Raw genomic sequence first — 19,577 nt, 5'->3', positions numbered from 1 at the left:
AGCACTCTGGCTGCAGAGCCAGAGCTTAACCATTCATTACCCATCCTGTGTGTACTGGGTCACAACATAAAACGTTTTTTTTTACTGGGCATCATTGTTAAAAAAGTTGGAAACCCACTGACTTGGCGCTTGTCCTTTCTCCTCTTCTGGGATCTATTTTCTACTCTTGACAATTCCTATTCTACCCAGGTCAAAAATCACTTCCTTGGTCAAGGCTTTCTGATTCTCCAAGGGAAGATGTCACCAGAGCACCTCTTTTACCACTTAGGTTTTTATTTGTGTCCTCTACTGGACTGAAACCACAGAGGATCGAAATTGTCTTACTCATCTCTCAATGATAATGCAAGCCTGGTTTCAGCCGACATGTAGTCCAAGAGATTCCTACACCTCATCTTCAAATTTCTACCTTTGAAGACAACTGTGATTTTAAGACTGAATTAGACTTCTTGTCAGAAGTTAGCAGGAATAATCATTCTTAATTCTTTAAAGCCCTAAGGGCCTCTACTAAACAGTACTGTCTGATTCTCTTTCAACTACATACTTGAAAGTAATAAAAACAACTTAAAAAAAAAATAACAACTACTGTTCTATTCAGATGTTGTTTCAGTTCTTACAAAGTCTGCTAGGCACCTACAAAGGTCAAGTGTGTAGCAAGAGTATACTCCTACATAGTTTGCAAAACAAACAATGGGCCAGGAACAACCTAAAACTCCCATCCATGAGGAACTGATGAGGAACAAAATTGTTGTACAACTCTTTAACGCAATACTGTGCAAATATTTAAAAGAAAGCCTTACACGTATATTGGATGGAAGGTGTCCCTGCTATCATCTTAAAAACGTAAGGTGCATACACAATACGTACAATGTGACCCCACTGTTGTTTAAAAATGTGAGTACTGTAGGGAAAAATCAGGACGGATGTTAACATCAAGCAGTTAACAGCAGCTAGCCTGAGAAGAGAACCCGTTAGGGTTGATGAACAGTTAAAACTGTACACACTTCTGTATTGTGTGCATTTTTTTTAACTTCAGGCACTTACTTATTTATTTCAAACAACGAAAATGTGTGATCGTAACCGGTACTGTCAAACAAAATCCTGTGAAATAAACACTTTTAAACTCAACTGCCTTTTCGTATCAAGAGATTCCTGATAGAAGGAGGGAGGAGACAACACCTAAACCAAAAGGTAGTAATACTTCACACCAAAGGCACCAAGTACGTTTGACAGATACTTGTTCAGCGTGAAGGGGCTTCCTCACCAACACAGAGATTTCCTAATGACGGGGCAGAGCAATAGCATCCTCTCCGGGTGTCGCTTTAAGACAGTGGTTTTCAAACTTCACGGTGTACAAAACTCAGTTGGGGGGTGCGCTGATGAACATATATATTCCGGAGCCCCATCTCCGGATATTCTGCTTGGGCGGGTCTGGGTGTGGCCCCAAAACCAGCCTTCTTCAAACAAGCACTCGAGTGCATCGGGCACAGATGGCGCGCAAACCCTTGAAAGTTACTACCTTCAATTCTTGGGACACCTCAGTGTCACTCTTCCCGCCTCCCTCTGCGCCCATCTCTTTCCTCCAAAGGGCCTCAGTATTTCTCCAATTTTGCGTCCAGTTAAAAACATCGTCGACCGACGATTTCGATTTCCGACTTGTAAACCAGCCGGCCGAACTGCAGCAAGCACGTCAGTCTACCTCCATTTTTACCTTCCGCGGGGCCTCAACGCAGAACCCTTCCCCCACCAGCCCTTCTTCCGCCCGCGCCGCCACCCACGCCTCAAGCTCCACCCGCCCGCTGCCCCGGCTCCGAGGCCCGCCGAACTGGCCGTACCGCCGCCCGCTCCCCGCCTCCCGGCCCCCAGCCGCCCGGGACCCGGCCGCCGAAACCCAAGAGCCACACCTTACGGCCGCTCCATGAGTCGCTCCCCCGCCGAGCCCGGGGGGGGGGGAGGGGGCGTCAGTCTCAGGCCCTAAGGCCTCAGCAGCATTTTGAAACGGCGAGTAGTGAGGGCGCAACTTCCGGCCTCCTGAACCCATCTCACACCAGGGCTTCCGGTGAGGCCTCCGGAAACCATAGAGACGCCACTGGAGGGCTAGAGAGGCAGAAAGACTGCGGTCTCCCCACCATAGAGTAGAGGCCAGGCCGGGGAGAGAGTCGCAGGACTTGGAAGACTGAGTTGTGAAGTTTCAAGAGAAAACGTTTGAGGAGCTCGCAGAGTCTGATGGTATTTACAGATGTGTCCTAGGACATCAAAAATCGAGGATGGAAGAAACCTAATAGCGTAGTCAGAGGAAGCCTTCCGCTCTTCCAAAAAACACCACTCCCTCTGTTTCTCAAAGTTAACGTATTCATTCTTATTCCCCAGAGATAGTAGCTGCAGAGGGCAAACAGCATCTTAGTGTTGTCGCTCGTTGGGGGAAATAGAACTAGGATATACACGAATAACAACAAGATATGTGATAAATGCTGGAAGAGGTGCAAAGAACGAGGGAGGTGGAGCTTCTTTGGATCAGCAACCCGGTCATCGAGTCCCAATATAAAAGCTCCTGCCACAAACCTCTCAGGTTGGCCAACTTCCACCTCAGAAGGTGCCAAATGGTATTGTCTCTCCCAAATACTTCCTCTCATTGATTTCAGGATGATTCTAAATATTAGAGGATTTTCTGAGCTGAAGTATGTTACTTTGCAGTTTCCGTTGGTTTCATTTCTACACTTGGGAGACGTAGAGTAAGGCTTCATTCTTTACCATATGAATACTGTTCAGTCATTTGAAGACAGTTACCATGTCCCATCTCTAACCCTGTGCCTTGTTCTGCAAGCTAAAAATCTCACAGCCTTCAACTATTTCTTACTTGACATGGCTTCAAGCCACCCTGGTCACCATCTTCTGAACAAGTACCTGTTTGTTCTGTTTAAAATGTGGTTCCCAGAACTGGGTACAAACCCATGCTAAATAAAATAGGGCAATGGCACCCCCCCCTTAATTTGCACATTGCACCTTGCTCTATTTCTGGCATAACCTTACGCAGAGCTGGAGATCTAGGTCTCTGCAAATGAGCCGAAAAAGTAATGCCTTTTCACAGTTGCTCTGAAAGAGCTTGAAGTCAGCAACCACCTCTCTCAAAAATTAGAGGGGAGGGGCTTTTTTAGGTGAACCAGTCTCCACTGTTTCCCCTCTCTTTTTATGCAATCAATTTGAGTGCTTTTTTGGTTTAATTCCCAAATAGGAGTTTGTTTTGTATCTTTCAAATAGTATCCGGTTAGTTTAGGTCTCTTCCTATTGCCTCCTGGACTCTTGGGATTATGATCCTGTGATGCAATTCATTTTGTTTAAGATAAACATTTGTTGAACACCTACTGTGTGCCAAACACCAACCTAGAAGATTCCAAAACAAGTAACACCTGGAATCTGTCTAGTGGAGGACTCAGACAGTCCAGGTAAGGAGAATGTGGGTCTACAGCCATACCGCCCTGAACGTTCCCAATCTCATCTGATCTCAAAAGCTAAGCAGGGTCACGCCTGGTTAGTACTTGGGTGGGAGGATGTGGTAAGTGCAATGCTTGATGAGCTGCACTTAACCATGCCTGGAAGGTTGAGAGGGATTAGTTCTTTTACATTTTGCAAAAATTTTGATTAAGATCTTTAACGTGTCTTCACTGAAAGTCTTGATAAATACGCTGAATAGGACATGGTTAAGAATAGAGCGTTTCCCGTCATGGTTGATATTAATTCGTGATTAATCATTCATCCTTGAATGTTGTTCTTAAACCACAAATGATTCTACCTACTTGTGGTCAATATCTGGACACATTTTGCTATCCTTTCCCAAGGACTTCATAAAACTTCATCACATGACTGGCTCTAATGAAAATAAGCCATAACTATAGCATTTCTTCTGCTCGTCAAATGCACTTAAAAAGAAAATGAAATTAGCTTAAGCTCATAACTAACTCAGTGATCCTCACTTCCTTCCCTAAGAACTATACTCAAAAACTGTTTATTTAATAAAGAGACAGGAAACCTGGGTTTAGTCTGGCTATTTCTAGAAACCAGAAAGTTACACAGTTCTACAGTTTCCCAGTCTGTGAATAAAATGGCTAAATGAGATGATTTTTCTAGAGTCCCTGGTAGTTCTAAAGGAATTGGAAGTCAGCGTTATTATAGCCTTTCTTAAAAATTCATAATGAGCTACTTCACACATACAAAAAAAAGTATAAAGAAGAATCTAATCTTTTCCCCGTAACTTTTCCTTTTTTTTTTTTTTTTTTTTTTTTAATGTTTACTCATTTTTGAGCAACAGAGTGCGAGCAGGGAGGGGCAGGGAGAGAGGGAGACACAGAATCCGAAGCAGGGTCCGGGCTCTGTGCTGTCATGACCCGAGCCAAAGTTGGACACTGAACTGACTGAGCCACCTAGGCACCCCCACCCCCCACTTTTCCTAAAGAACGATACTTTACCTGTTACACAAAGGTTTCCTATAGTAGTCCCATCTCCCTCCTTCAACTCCATAGGGAACCACTATTCTGAATTTGGTATTTACCTCTCCCATGCACTTCTTTAGACCTTTAGGATTTATATATGTATATATTCCCTCAGAATTTTATGCTTTTAAAATCTTTGTAAATGGCATCAAACTGTATGTATTCTGCAACTTGCATTTTTTCCTCATTGTTTGTGAAGTTCCACCATGTTAAATCACATATGGTTAGTTAATTTTCAATATTGTGGAGTAATACTGTATCGTAATATATTAAATTGTAGAATTAATTGCAAGTGTGCTTCTCTAGGGCTGGCATCGCAGAATACCACAGACTGGATGACTTAAACACTAGAACTTTGTTTTCTCACAGTTCTGGGTGCTAGAAGTACAAGATCAAGGTGTTGGCAGATTTGGTTTCTTCTGATACCTCTCCTTGGCCTGCACGTGGCGTCCTTCTTGCTGTGTCCTGACCCCTCGGTCTGTAAGTTGTCTGTGCCCTGATCTCTTCTTATAAGGCCACCAGCCATAATGCATTAGGGCCCACTCCCATGACCTCATTTTACCTTAATCACCTCCGTAAAAGGCCTGTCTCCAAATAGAGTCACATTCTGAGATGCTCAGGGGGTAGGACTTGCACACATTAATGGGTGGGGGGGGCACAACTCAGCCCATAATTGTAATGATCATACCACAATTTTTTATTCGCCTCCTCCTTTGATAAATACTAAGGTGTTTCCAGTCGTTTACTGTTACAAACAGTGCTGCCATCGACATTCTTGTACTTGTGAACTCCAGGGAGTAGAATTATTGGGTCACAAACACATTGTCAATGCTGTCAGATCATAACACAGTGCTCTCCGAAGTGGTTGTGGGAATATACACTCCTCACGAATGTGTATAGGAGTGTCTTGCTCCATATTTTTGCCAACCCTTGGTATTGTCAGACTATTAAAAAACGAACCTGATAGATGTGAGAATTTCTTATGGTGGTTTGATTTCTATTTCCATGATTAAGAGTAAGGTCGAGCATTTTTTCGTATCTATTGACTACGGTTACTCACCTATGAATTGCCTGTCCATATCTTTTGCCCATTTTTCTATTGGTTAGTCTTTTCCTTGTCCATTTGTAGGAGTTCTGTATATAATCTGGACATTAATCCTTCTTGATTATTATGTATTACCAATCTTCAAATCTATACCTTGTTTTCAGTTTTTTAATGTTGTCTTTTGATGAACAGAAGTTTTTTTTTTTCAGAAGTTTTTTTAATGAAGTCAGATTTATTAACTATTTTCTTTATGTTTCACTTCCTTTTTTTTTTTTTTAAAGAGATTCCTCCCTGTTTGGGGGTCATAAAGATACTCATATATTTTCTCCTAAAAGTTCTAAAGACGTCCTTTTCACATATAAGCCCTTAGCTCATTTGCAAGTGATTTTTGTGTATGTTGTAACATGGGGATCCAATTTTACTTTTTCAATTCGAAGAATAAATACATGTCTCTATTACTGAATCTGTAAACTGAATATGAGTCTATCTATAGTCTCTTGAATTCATCTTTTCTTCCTAGTTAACACAATCATTGAAGATTTTGTAGAAGAGGTTTCATTTGAGTGGGGCCTTAAAAAATTGAATAGGATTTTGGGGGTTGCCTGGGTGGCTCAGTCGGATAAGCGTCCAACTTTGGCTCAGGTCATGATCTCACAGTTCATGGGTTCGAGCCCCGCATCAGGCTCTGCATTGACAGCTCAGAGCCTGGAGTCAGCTTCCCATTCTGTGTCTCCCTCTCTCTCTGCCCCTCCACCTCTCGTGTCTCTCTCTCTCTCTCTCTCTCAAAAATAAATAAACATTAAAAAGAAACTTTAAAAAAATGAATAGGATTTCAAGAGGTGTAAATAAGAGAAGTCATTTGAAGAAACATGGCACAAATAATGAGGAAAGAAAGAGATGAATTGGAAGGTATGATCTTAAAACTGAAAGAATCTACTTTGATCAAAGTGTTGGTTACTGAGTAAAAGATTGGCATGGTATTGAATCACACTGTCTCATATAATATTCACCAGCCACATGTGGCTTGAAATTTGGCTAGTCCAAATTGAGATGTGCTATGAGTGTAAAATACACATCATATGTCAAAGACTTAGTAGTGAAAAATGCTATATCTTATTTATAATGTTTTATATTTTTAATTTTTATTTATTTATCTTAATGTTTATTTTTTGAGAGAGAAATAAAGACAGAGCATGAGCAGGGAAGGGGAAGAAAGAGAGGGAGACACAGAATCCGAAGCAGGCTCCAGGGCTCTGAGCTGTCAGCACAGAGCCCGACGCAGAGCGTGAACCTAGTAAGTGTCAGATTATCATGACCTGAGCCGAAGTCAGACACTTAACCAACTGAGCCATCCAGGCACACCAATAATGTTTCATATTGATTACATATCAAAATGATAATATTTTGAAATATTGGGTTGAATAAAATGTATTATAAAAATTAATGTCATCTGTTTCTTTTTACTTTTTTTTTTAAATGTGGCTACTGGAAAATTTTAAATAACAATTTTGGTTTGTATTGTATTGGTATCAAAGTAGGCCAGGGCCAGATTGCGGAGGATTTTGAATGCTGCTATAAAAAGTTCCATGTGTTACTCAGTGAAGTAGTAGGGAAGAATCAAAGGGTTTTGAGCAAAGAGAAGGCAGTCTAATATTCCTAACTTGATGGTTAAACATCCCGTCTGCACAGAGCCAATTTTAGAAACCTGTACCATTAGCCTTGGGCAGATGATTAATTCTGATGATGTGATTCTTACAGAGAATATTTGATGGTAGTCCTTGTTACTGTTTTTATTGTAGCACAAACAAGTCTAATGTGTGCTCCTTTTAGTGGGAAATTGGAACATAATTGAGCCAAACTTTAAAAAAAAATTTTTTTTGTTAAGTTTATATGTTTATTTTGAGAGAGAATGTGAGCAGGAAAAGGGAAGAGAGAGAGAGAGAGAGAAAATCTCAAGCAGGCTCAGCACTGTCAGCACAGAGCCCGACTTGGGGCTCAAACCCACAAACCTCGAGATCATGACCTAAACCGAAATCAAGAGCCGGATGCTCAACTGACTGAACCACCCAGGCACCCCAAGCCAAACTTTTAATAGTTCCCCCATTGCTTAGAGGATAAAGTGATTCTTTTTGTCTGGAGTTAACCCAATATTGTCAGCCTTCAAAATTCTCAACATCTTCTCGAATCCATTCAAATATGTTAAGCCTGATACAACACAGTCACTATAGTTAAATAATGCTGTAGTGCATATTTGAAAGTTGTAAGAGAGCAGATCGTGGAAGCTTTCATCGTTATTAAAAAACGTGTTACTATGTGTCGTGATGCATGTTAACTAGACTCACTGTGGTGACATTTTGCAATATATACAAATACGGACTAGTTATGTTGTGCACCTGAAACTAATGGTATATGTCAATTAGATCTTGATAAAAAAAATAATTGTTAAAAATAAGCTAAGTGCTTGTTGAAGTGTAGACAGTGTTAGAACTCTAGCTAGAGCAGAATCTGCAGTCTGTTCTTGTTATGTCTTTGCCATTAAGTCTTTATATGACTTCATGATTGCTTTTTACTTGTCAGACACTGTTCCAAACAATTTGGATAAACTACCTTACAAATTCTCACAATTATCCTATTGTCCTGAGACACAGAGAAGTAGTTTACTCAAGATCACACAGTGGAAGTAAGGTTTCAAACAGGTGCACCTCGATTCAGAACACAGACTTTATAGAGAGACATTTATGCTTTCAGTTTTTCAATGTACATATATGCACCTTTTTAAAAAAATTGCTTTGAAGTATTTCCTAACTTAACAATGTTTTGCATTTTCCTCAAGTCGTATTCTTCTACAGCATGATTATTAATAGCTACATAATACTCCATGTATTAAGACAGTACCGTAATTTATATAGCCTTGTCTGTCATTTGCAGTATTTTCCACTTAAAATATCATGACGGTCTCTCCTGTAACCAAGTCTTTTTATATATCCCTGATTATTTCTTCAGGACAAATTCCTAAAAGTGACCTTGCTGGGCCTGAACAACCACTCCTAAAGTGTTGGAATTAGGCAGATGGATTAAGGGAGAGCAACACCAGCGAACACAAATTCTTTAATGTCTCACCCTGAGCCCCATGGTGGATAAGTCTCAAAGCCAGCCCTGTAGCAGAAGGCAGTGCTCAGATCACTGATGGCAGTGGAAGAGAAGAGCCTCGAATGCCATGATCAGTAAGATCTCTCTGCAGGCACGCTCAGCTTTCTTGTCTCTCTGGCTGGCAGGGCTTGTACCCCCAGGATCACTGCTGGTGACTTCCTCCAGGGTTTGCGTCATTTAAAATTATTTGGACGTCTTCAAGGGACCTGCGGGACACTCACACTATCCCTCTGCAGGGTCCTTTCTCCCAGTTTGTACTCTGCAGTTCAACCCAGTAGCTTCCCAGCAGCATATTTATACTCTTCTCTTAGACTCTTTTCTTCTTTTCTGTTGTCGGGTCAGTTTTAGAACTGATATCCACGTGATTATCAATAATAAGAGAGACCTGATGCCACCACAACGCTTCAAAAGTGATGTACCTTGCCGTTCTCTTAATCCTGGATGTGTTGGATTGATTACAAATCAAAGAAGCCTACGTAATAATGGCTATTGGGCACATAAATACCTCTCAGTTCTGAAGTAGCTGCTAACGCTGCTGACAAGTACATGATTCAGGTCTTCTGTTTCTCTTTGTTGTAAGAATCGTGAGCTTTCTTGGGTTTAAAACGGTTTCACAAAATGTGGATGGAAGGAAGCGATTACGCAAGGTTCTTTATTCTTATGTAAGGCATTGTAATAGGAGCTTTCTCTTGTGAGAGCCCGGATAGCTCAGTCGGTAGAGCATCAGACTTTTAATCTGAGGGTCCAGGGTTCAAGTCCCTGTTCGGGCGCTTTGCTTTAACTTCTGCCTTCCTTTTTAGCTTCGATTTTTAACAATCTGAACAACACAAATTCGGTCTCACGGGGAAACCACCACACAAAAGCTTCCATATTCACCAAGAAATTGAGTTCGCGTAGTCAGTGTTTTCTTCCCTGAGAACATATTTACCTCGCATATGCTGAAAGCAAGGAAAAAAAACTCAATTTGAAGCAGAAGTTTGCTTCAGTGCTGAGATTTTCATACGGTAATATTTGGTAATGTAAGTAAGGGGCAAAAGCCACAGACGCCCGAACAGGGACTTGAACCCTGGACCCTCAGATTAAAAGTCTGATGCTCTACCGACTGAGCTATCCGGGCGCTCTTGAGAGGTCCTGCTCTTCTGTTTACTTGATATAATTCTAATAAATTACTTCTCTGGTTGAACCATATTTAAAGTATCTTTTTTAGCAAGATTTTTAAAAAGCATTTATTTTTCTATTTCCCCATTTCCTTAAGACGTGTGTTCTTGAAGTTCTTGCATATTTCATATTTGATCAATTGCCAGTATCTACTAAACTCTGAAACGAAATGGTAGCGACTTATGGGAAAGGGAAACCAACGTTAAACTTTCAGACATAGAGCTGTGACCTCTTTTTGTTACGATTCTTGTGTCTTCCGTTTATCACTTCGCCAATAGGACCTCTTAATTTTAGTTACCCCACGGAACTAGATGACCGTATCTTTCTCTTTAATGAAAAATACATTTCCATTAACTAGATGATACAGCTGTTAGATGAGCATCCCTCAGCACAAAAGAAGGAAAGACGCATTTGATTCACGAATAGAGCAGCTAATATAGGAAAATAGAAGTGACAGGGGAAAGGTGGGTCCACATTTAGACGAGAGAGAAGGAGCTTAGACTTTTAATTTCGGTTTTGACCGAATTTTTGCTTTTCCCTGCCTTCTAGGCACCTCGCAGTTTCCAGGTCAGATTCACAAAATGAGCCCTTGCAAAGCAGTGTCAGCGTGCACCAGTGGGAACAACGTGGAGTATTAGCAACATAAATCTCCAGATCAGCCTAGTTTTTCCCAAAATCAGTTTCAGCAGCCCTGACGCATGGGGTGGGGAAGGCAGGATCATGAAATTTCGAAGGCTGATAAGGGAATTCATTTTTGTTTCTGGGAACTGGAGGCTTCTGAACACAATGAACAACAAAACAGCTCAGCCTTGGTTGGAGGAATTTCTTTCCCACAATTGTCTGATTCTTTTAGAACAAAGACCAACAAATTGTGTGATCCTGAGCAGTCCTGGGTTTCCACATCTATAAAATGAGGGAAATTGATCAAATGACCTGTAAGATACCTTCTAAATCTGAAGTTTTACCACGCTCTTCCTTCTCCCACAGTGAATAAGATTAGAAGGAACAGACTCAAAATGCAACAGGAAGGAATGATTTAACTGCATATTTATTGATCATCTATTATGGCTTAGGTCCTGCACTAGCTCTGGAGTCGGAGATCTGTAGGACACGGATCCTGCTCACAGCCTGGGAAAGAAGGCAGACACGTAAGCAAACCACTTTAGCAAAGTAATAAGTGCAGCAAGACAAATTCAAGTACAGAGTGTCATAAGCATGGGCAGCAAGGCCATGGTTACAAAACCAGGATAGGGGCCCTGGAGTTTTCAGCAAGGAAAACACATGGTCAGAGTTAAATTGCAACAAATAACTGTCAGAGGTGTGCAGAGTAGATTGTAATGAGCCAGCAGACGTTTGTCATTTATTCATTCAGGCATTTCTTAAGCATCCACTGTGTTAAATAAGGAAAACTCCTCGCTCTGTTTTTATGAATGAGATGTGGAAACGTGCGATACCTAAATTTGTTTAAGGAGGGGAAATGGTGTCTGTCTAGGCTCCCTAAAGGGGAGAGAATAGAGGGGCTTTGAAGGTTTTTTTTCCCCCTTGCCCAATGGCTTTGTTATGTGGTATTCCGTGGTAGCCCTGAGAGAACACAGCACAGATTTAATCACTCTCTCCTTTCCTTCTGTTTAAAGTTCAATAGACTGGATAGGATTGACCCATCAAGCGGCTTGTTGAATACCTACTATTTCCACAGCAGTAAACTAGACACAGTGGGAAGGAAAACACTGAACCTGGAAGGAGAGCGGGGAGTGTCAACGGGGGGTGAAGAATGGTGAATAGGTTAGTGTGGCTGGAATGGAGGGAGGTAGAGACAGGAGGTGCCAGATTGGAGACAGCTGACCAGATTTATCTGGGGCCGGCGAGAAAAATTGTTTCATACAGGCAATGGCAAAGTTTGAAAGTTGAATCAAAAGTCTGGCTTGTTCACTTCCGACTTCGGCTCAGGTCATGATCTCGCGGTCCGTGAGTTCCAGCCCCGCGTCGGGCTCTGTGCTGACGGCTCAGAGCCTGGAGCCTGTTTCGGATTCTGTGTCTCCCTCTCTCTGCCCCTCCCCCGCTCATGCTCTCTCTCTGTCTCAAAAATAAATAAACGTTAAAAAAAAATTTAAAAATTAAAAAAAAAAAAGTCTGGCTTGTTCACATTGCAGTGTCACACCTGAGGTAGCGTGAACTGAATCCGCTTTTCCCCAAGTTGAATTACAAACAGGGGTGCCATCTGGCACCTTATTTACCACCATCCCTTCCGGGAGTGCCTCTTCATTTCTCACCTCGCCTAGACTGTCGAACTTAGTTCTCCCACTAGAGGGCAGTCGAACGTCACAGATTCCATATTGGGTCCTCTCCCCTCCCCACATTTCTTAAACATAATTTCCGCCACTATTTTGTCTTTTTCTAATCCAATGTTTAGCTTGGTATACTTAACAGACGGCGTTACATTAGTTTCAGGTGTTCTCCCACTAATTTTTAAAGGGATGCTTTTTACCCCCCCCCCCCCCCCCCCTTTAACCCCCCCCCCTCCCCAACGCCGCCCGCCACTCACCAGACTCACCTGTCTGAAAATCACCATCAGTTCTGTATCAGAACCGGGAAAAGTTGTGGAGCAAGAAAGGTCTCTGCAGTTCTCACTCCTTGCCCTCTCAGTGACACCGTCCGTTACCTGGACCCTGACACAGTCGTCTTCCTACAGCTGGCAAATGTTAGCTTGTGTGGTTACACCTTGAAGAGGAAACTGTTTTCACAAGGCCTTAGGGGCACCTGCGTGCAAGGTGCGGTCTTGTCCTCCTCATCCTGAGACTCCCACAGTGGCTCATGACAGGAAAGCATATGGATAGTTGGGAGTTGAATACAATTGTATTGAAGAGCCAGAAAACATCTCTAATGTTGACTTTTTTTTTTTTTTTAATGTTTATACATTTATGGGGGGCGGGCAGAGAGAGAGAGGAAGAGAGAGAATCCCAAGCAGGCCCCATGCCGTCGTGAGATCACGACTGAGCTGAAATCAAGGGTCAGACGCTTAACCAACTGAGCCACACGGGCACCCCTGTAACGGTGGAATTTTAGGCCAGCGGGAAAGGTTTAATTTTAAGAGGCTTTCCCAGGGCTTCCCAAACCAATGCAAGGTGTAGCTGCCTGTGCAAAGACCCCATCTTCCATCATCACTGTGTAGAGTGTTTGGAGTTGAGACCATTACAAGGTACCAGAGAGATGCATGGTACAGAGAAGTTGTTTGGTGAAGTCTTCTCTGGTGTTTGGCCCTAAAAACTCCAAACTGAGAACATCCTGGGTTTCAGGTGAGCCCTCCTACTCTTCTCCTCTCTGAGAATACAGAGAGGTTGGCAGCCCAATAATCTTGGACAGCCTCAAGAACTCAGACACTAGGATTAATATTCTCCCTGAACCAGGCAGCCCCCAAATGTTCTGGGTCATGGAAAAGGTGTAAGAGAGAAGCAGGACTGATTTCGAGGCCAGTGGGACCCAAAGGGATTGAAGTCAGTCTGATCACCGAATATTTACAGAGTTTCTCTACCCCATCTCCAGTATCCATTCACCTTTGCAAAAATATTTGGATCTCTTCAAAGAAAGTCTACTGAAGGATTTTTAAATGAAAATGGTACAAACATTGCCCTTTGCAATTTTAGCTCAAACTTGTTTTATGGATAAGCCCGGGCCCAGAGCAGAGCCCTGAGAGAACGCAGCACAGATTTAATTACCTTCTCCTCTCATTCCTTTCAACCACCTGCTCCCTAACTAGTAACCAGTTCTTCATTCACCCACTCATTCATCAAGTATATACTGAACAACAGCTTTGGATCAGGCAATGAATTAGTCCTATAAATTCAAAGGTAAACCCAACAGAGATTGCCTTGTCCTTAAGAAGCTTACACTCTAATTACCCTCCTCATCTGCCCCCTCCCCAATTCAGAAAAAAAAGCAAACAGGCAATTCTGACACTCGGTGATAAGTGTTACAATCCAGGCAGCTTTCAGGTGTATCTAGACATTGTTAGGAAGCACTCCAGGGAAGCTTCCTGGAAAGCTAATTATAGGGTGTATTAGTTTGCTATTGCTACTCTAACAAATTACCACAAATTTAGTGGATTAAAAGTTTATTATCTTAGGGGCGCCTGGGTGGCTCAGTTGCTGGAGCGTCTGACTCTTGATTTCAGCCGAGGTCACCATCTCATGGTTTGTGGGATGGAGCCCTACCTCGGGCTCTGCACTGACCACGCAGAGAAACTATTTATAAAAAGCTTATCATGTAGGTCAGAAGCCTAACACGGGGCCCACTGGGCTAAAATCAGTGTGTCAACAGGGCCATGTTCCTTTCTGAAGGCTGTTGGGGGGCATCTATTTCCTTACATTCTCCGGTTTCTAGAAGATGTTCACATTCCTTTGCTCAGAACCTCAGTTCTCCAACTTAAAAGCCACCAACGTCATATCCCTTTTACCATTCTTCCATCATCACATCTCCCTCTGGCTTCAGCTGAGTAAAGTGTTCTGCTTTTAAGGACCAGTGTGATTAGATTGGGCTCACCTGGGTAATCCAGGCTAATCTCCCCATCTGGAGGTATTTAACTTAATCATATCTGCACAATCCTTTTGCCATGTAAGATAACATATTTATACGTCCCAGGGATTGGGAAGCGGACATTTCCTCCTCAAGGGGGCCATTACTCTGCCTGCCATGTAGAAAGACAGCCACATAATGGGAAGGGCAACAGAGGTGGGATTTTGGCGGGTAGGAGGCCCTTTCCAGGCAGTGGGAAGAGCGTGTAGAAAGACCCCTAGTTGGGAATCGCATGTATTCTAGAAGCAACATGGAATTTGCCTTGGAATGAGGGAGGGAGTGATTCATTCAAGCCCCATTTATTAAATGATGACATTATGGGCATTCTGAGGATACAAGATGAACAAGACAGTCTTTGTCCTCCGAGGCTAGAGTGAAAAGCAAGGGCCAGATTATGAGAGGCCTTGATGACTTTCTTAAAAGTTTGAGCTTCATGCAAGAGCTATACAGAGTCATTCATCCGTTCGTTTGGCAAATTTTATTGAGCACATGCTACATACCAGGCACTGTTCCAGGCTCTGGGAAATACAGAAGTTTAAAAACTAAGGTAAAAAAAATAATAATAAAACAATAACAATAATAATAAAAAATAAAAACTAAGGTAAAGAATCCCTGCACTGGGGCCCCTGGGTGGCTCAGTTGAGCGATCAGCTCTTGATTTCAGCTTAGGTCATGATCTCATGGTTCCCGGGTTCAAGCCCTGAATCGGGCTCTCACTGACAGTTTGGAACCTTCTTGGAATTCTCTCTCTCTCTCTCTCTCTCTCTCTTTCTCGCTCTCTCCCCTTCCCCCAAAATAAATAAACTTTAAAAAAAAAAATCCCTGCCCTCATGGAGCAGACAGGCTAGTTGATGTTAAGGAAGGGAAGCAGATGTCTGCTTTAGAAAGATCATTCTGGCTAGGGTGTTGGAAAAGAGACAGGACTGGAGCAAGACTAGAGGTAGCCCAGCCCCTTAACCCCCTTCCTCAAGATTCATAGCCTTTCCCCACCTTCACATCCCTCCCTGGCCAGTTCCTGTTTTGTCAGGAACCCTCTTTCCCCTTTATCCTCCAAGGGTACCTATTCTGTAATGCCGCCGGGCTCCCCGCCCCCAGCCCTGATTGAACATTCTACACCTGGGCTTCCCAGTGCTGCAGAAGAAAATGATGAAAATGTTAATACCCTAGCCACTACATATCAGAATATCTGATTCCAGCCACATCCTCCACCCTGCTGACAATTCCATTCCCTCTCTAAGAAGCTACCGCCCTCATTCCTTGCCTGAACCACTTTCCTGAACTCCTCAAGCCCAGCTTGACCCCCTTCTCTCTCAGGAGATTACCTACAGACCAACCGTCAGGTAGCAGCCAGTTAGCGCCTAACCTCCAGGGTTACCGATCTACACAAACATCTGCGGGTGCACCCTTCCTCTGAGATATCCCAGACAACCCCACCCCCCTGTGTCCGGATCCCGTCTCCTCTGCGACATTTTTCATTAATCATCTCTCTATCTCCTTGGTCTCCCCCCTCAACATATGAGCATGTTTAAGCCTTCCCTTCTGAAAAAGGAAAGACATAACAAAAATCTTTCCCTTGATCCTGCAGCCCTCCCCCCACCCAATTGCCTTACATTTCTCCTTTCCTTTAACTGTCAACCTTCTAGAAAAAAGTGCTCAATGCTATTTTCGGTCTCTTGTATTCCTTAACCCACTGGAGCCTGGTGTTACTGTGACTGTTCTCACACCACGGGTCCCAGTGACTTTCCTGCCAATCCAACGGGCACTTTCCGGCCCTGCCTCCCCTGGATGTCCCCGCCACACTGGTGTTCCGGTCACTTTCCTGACACTTCCTCCCACCCTCCTTTCTGACACCCTATGGTCTTAGTTTTTTCCCCTGTCGACGTGGTTGTTTCTTCTCCATTTCTTTTGCAGGGCTCTTGCTTCCTCTGTACGCCCATCTGGGTGATCTCATGCATGCCCACAGCTTCGCCGACCATCTATAACCTGAAGAGTCCAAAATTCCTGTCATCTGTCCGTGCCTCTGCTCTGACTTTAGCTTCAGAAATCCACTGTTAGACAACCTCACCTAAACATTCCACAGGGTCCTCAAACCCAACATGTGCAAAATTAAACTCACGTTTTCTCCCCCAACACCTGGGCCCTGTCTTACGTAGTCCCCCACTTAGTGCTGGCACCACCTGCCCCCACTTCCTACATTCAATATATTATCAAATATTTTATTTTTTATTTTTTTTAGTGTTTATTTTTGAGACAGAGAGGGGCAGAGCATGAATGGGGGGAGGGGCAGAGAGAGAGGGAGACACAGAATCGGAAGCAGGCTCCAGGCTCTGAACCATCAGCCCAGGGCCTGACGCGGGGCTTGAACTCACGGACCGCGAGATCGTGACCTGAGCTGAAGTCGGCCGCTTAACCGACTGGGCCACCCAGGCTCCCCTATTATCAAATATTATTGATGTGACTCCCTAACCATCTCTCGTACCTGTCCTTTCCTTTTCATCCTCATTGCCACAGCCCTGGCACATCAGAGATTCTCTGATCTTGCACTCTGAACATAGCCATGGCCTCCTAAGCTCTCAGCCTGTTCTCCTAACCTGGCAGGGAGCAGATGGCACGCTCCAATCTGAAGAGACAATTTACAAAGAGTCAGCAGGGTGAAGGAAAGCCACATGAATAGTGTGCAGTACTTTGGGGCCAGCAGGAAAGCAAGTTTCCACCCCCAGGCCTGCGAAGGCAAAGGAACTGAGAAAAGGGAAGGAAGAGAGGGAGAGGGAACCACCTAGGGGGAGCTGTGAACTTTGGTTGAGGGTGGCAGCCAGCCCACAGTGACTCCAAAGAGAAGGAAATCCCGAGAAACAAATATCCAGACCTCTTTGACCTCCTTCCTTCCAATCTCCTGCCAGGGCTCCCCAGTGGCCACGCCCTACTAGGAAGCCAGAGGGTCAAGATTGAGTCTGCAGGAGCAAAGGGAGGACACACAGTGCATCTTCCAAATCCTTCCTCCCGTGTAACATGCCAGAGGTTTTTCTGGTCGGATCGTTCCCAGCTCCACTTGTCTACCCCCTGGGTTCTCTGTCACCTGCAGGACAAAATCTAAACTTTTTGGCATGTCCTGATTTCTCTTATAAGGACATTTTTCTCCCCACCAAAGTGCGTTATAAAGCCTTTGATAAGACGTTCAACCCAGTGACCCAGGCCTCTTTCCTGTTAGCTCTCCATTTGGGACTTTTCACTCCAGCAACACAGATGCTGGTGGCCCACAGGCTCCTCTGTTCTCAGGCCTCTGAGCTTAGCCCAATGACAGGCAAACAGTAAGCTGTCACAAGTATTTGCCTTGCCAACAAGTGGTGAATGGGGGAGTAAATAAACACGTGTTTTTATCCCCCGTGGCTCTCGAGGATCGGGACTAGGATCATGTGTACATTATGATGTACGTGCCGCATTCTGTCTAGCCATTAACAAGTTTCACTCATTCTCTCATTCGAGCCGCGTAACAGCCCGGAGTAGGAAGTGAAGCTGATATTACTGATGCTTAAGAGGGTGGAGGGGGCTACGCAAGGTCACCTGGCAGAGGGCCGAGAGAAATGCAAACTTCTCCTTCTCATTAGGGATCCTTTGCATTCACTCAGATTTCATCTTACATGAGAACAAAATAATATCCCAAGAAATCCTTGTGAACCGCAAAGTCACTTCATATTGTTCCCCCCTGCCCCCTGCCCTCCACGTAGGACGTCCTCCGGTTATTCAAATTCCCTTCCTAATAAATATCCTCTTACTGAGCTCTGGAGTCTCTTCCAATTCTACAACTATGAATCTAAGTATCGTGTTGGCTTTGTTGCACAGTTTTGTATTAATGAGGAAAATTTAAAGGCCCTGTATCTTATTAAAAAGGCCCTTCTGACATTTTTTTAAAAAGTAAAACTCTAGTAAACCCTAAATAGACTGAAATAGTAGCATTTCAATAAATATTTCCTTGAGACCAGGGAAGGGGTAGGTTGGCAGACGTTTCCATGGGATTCCCCTGGCTGGGGAGGGCTAGGCTTCTGAGGGAGGCTGGGAGCCTTGAGACCCTGGACACCTGAAGGGGACTGCAGAGCGGGGGGCCTGGGCGTCGGGTGTTGATCCTCACAGACCCACCAGAAAGGAAGGAGGGCCCTGGGGGAGAATGGGATACAAGTGTGAGGAAAATATACTTTGAGATCAGGGATCATAGTTACTATGCCAAGCAAATGCAAGTGAGGAGCTGGCCAATTCTCGGTTTCTTTTGGGTGGAGTCTTTAGGAAAATTCTTCTAGAGACCACTGCTCAAAGAAAGGCACTCGGAGTAAAAATGTTAAACATGACCTACTGAATTGAAAGAAGCGGGCTTTTTCCCTACCATAGTTGGGGTGGAGGCCGCTCTACCTCCCCCACCCCTACTAAGGGTTGCTATTCTCTGGGGTTCAGGTGGGACGACCCACTTGGGCGAAACGAAAACCCAACGAGGCTGAGCGCACAGCGCGGTGACAGCTCCCCCTCCGCCGCCCTCAAGGTAGGGACTTCGGCGGGCGTCGCAATCCTGATAAAGATGGGGGCGGAGGGGGGATGTCCTCGAACCGCTAAGTGGTTCGTTTTCAGCCGAAGGACCTGGCGTGCATCCGACCCGGAGCAAAGGGGCCCCCGCAGGGAGAAGTAACGACCATCCGCAGAATCCTCCCCCGGGCGGGAAGCGGCGGCGCGGGCAGTCGGGTTCCCGAGCACAATCGGACGCCAGCGCGCAGCTCGCCCCCGCGCCCCCGCGCCCCCGCGCCCCCGCCGGGAGGGAAGGAGGAAGGGAGGGAGGGAGGCGGGAGGCGGGAGCGAGAGGTGGAGGGCGGTCAGGGTTCCGGGGCCCGCCCCGCCCTCGCGCTCGCCGCCGACTCGGCGCTGCGGGCTGGAGCGGGCGGCCGGGCGGCTGCCTGTCCAGGCCGGGGCTGGCCGCGCCTCGCGTCGCCGTGCAGTGCGCCGGGTCTCCGGGAGATGGCTTCTCCGCTCCCGCCCGCTGCTCCCGCTATTGTCTCGCCCGGGGTGGCCTGACTCTGCGGGCTCGCGCACGCTCGTGGCCCGGAGGGCTTCCCCCGCGCCCCCCGGAGCCGGTCCCGCGTCCTCCGCTGCCTCCCCGCCAGCCCCCGGCTCCCTCCTCCCCCCTCCCCCCC

General features: G+C 44.9%; 1 protein-coding gene and 2 non-coding genes across 4 annotated transcripts in view; 1 reads left to right on the top strand and 2 right to left on the bottom strand.

Annotated features, from left to right (window-relative positions):
- MDM4 (MDM4 regulator of p53) overlaps positions 1–2,060 on the bottom strand; it is a 42,570-nt gene extending 40,510 nt beyond the window's left edge. Inside the window, exon 1 of one of the 2 annotated variants that reach the window (XR_007458834.1) lies at positions 1,902–2,060. The gene's annotated coding sequence lies outside the window, so the exon portion shown is untranslated. The remainder of the gene's footprint in view (positions 1–1,901) is intronic. The other variant, XM_049634466.1, reaches the window with a different exon arrangement.
- A 7,316-nt stretch (positions 2,061–9,376) lies between these two features.
- On the top strand, positions 9,377–9,449 carry TRNAK-UUU (transfer RNA lysine (anticodon UUU)). Its single transcript has one exon. It is a non-coding gene; the product is annotated as a tRNA-Lys (tRNA).
- Positions 9,450–9,723: 274 nt separating this feature from the next.
- TRNAK-UUU (transfer RNA lysine (anticodon UUU)) lies at positions 9,724–9,796 on the bottom strand. The gene has a single exon. It is a non-coding gene; the product is annotated as a tRNA-Lys (tRNA).
- Positions 9,797–19,577: the final 9,781 nt, after the last annotated feature.

The sequence above is a fragment of the Panthera uncia genome, chromosome F1, assembly GCF_023721935.1.
Source record: "Panthera uncia isolate 11264 chromosome F1, Puncia_PCG_1.0, whole genome shotgun sequence".
Classification (NCBI taxonomy): Eukaryota; Metazoa; Chordata; class Mammalia; order Carnivora; family Felidae; genus Panthera; species Panthera uncia.
This window is presented reverse-complemented; position numbering and strand designations above follow the sequence as displayed.